Source organism: Etheostoma spectabile, chromosome 23 (assembly GCF_008692095.1).
Source record: "Etheostoma spectabile isolate EspeVRDwgs_2016 chromosome 23, UIUC_Espe_1.0, whole genome shotgun sequence".
NCBI classification, from domain to species: domain Eukaryota; kingdom Metazoa; phylum Chordata; class Actinopteri; order Perciformes; family Percidae; genus Etheostoma; species Etheostoma spectabile.
This window is the reverse complement of record NC_045755.1, coordinates 11,022,345-11,023,227: the sequence shown is the minus strand read 5'-3', so window position 1 is coordinate 11,023,227 and position 883 is coordinate 11,022,345.

The following is an 883-nucleotide window of genomic DNA, read 5'->3' as shown; positions in this document are numbered from 1 at the left end:
CACACACACACACACACACACACACACACACACACACACATTTCTTCTTCATGACGTTTGTTCTTTGACTTTCTTTCTCACTGCTAAACGATAAAGTCCCTTGTGTTCTGTCTTCTACACGTGTGCGTGCAGTGGAGTGCAGAGCATGAAGCTGCATGTTTGAGGACATATAGCAGGATGAATATATCTGGTCCGGACACAAACACACAGTACGAGAGACAGAGAACGTGAGCCTGCCTGTTGCAGTAATGAAGTTGGGTGAAAATGTTTGCCCTCAGGGAGGAATGACTCAGTTGCATGTTGCTCAACCCCGCCATGCCCCCCCAACCCCCTGTTAAAAGCTTCAGAATTCACTCATCCACACTAAAAATACTGGGTCAATTTTAACCAAATATGGGTCAGTCTAGCGCTGACCCAGTACCCATGAGCATAAACACAGGGTCACAAATGACACCCAAAAAACAATGTTATTTTGAGCCCAGTTTAATTTTCTTTGGGTCATTCGGCCACACCAATGTGTGGGTATTTTGAGTTGTTTTTCTGTCTAAACAGAACACTAAAAATATTTTATAAAAGCATCCAGTTCATGGTTTCATTGATGACCCAACATATAACAAATAACCACATATTGGTGTAGCTGAATAACCTAATGGAAATAATATCAAAACTAAAACTGGGTCAAAATAACACATTTGGTTGTGTGTGATTGGTGACCTAGTGGTTTTTATACTTATGGTACTGGGGCGGTGCTAGATTGTCCCACATTGGGTTCAAATTGACCAAGTATTTTTCAGTGTGTGCAAATAAAATTAGAATACTCAAGCAAAGAAAAATACTTCAAAATTGTACTTAACCCTCATGTTGTCCTCGGGTCAAATCGACC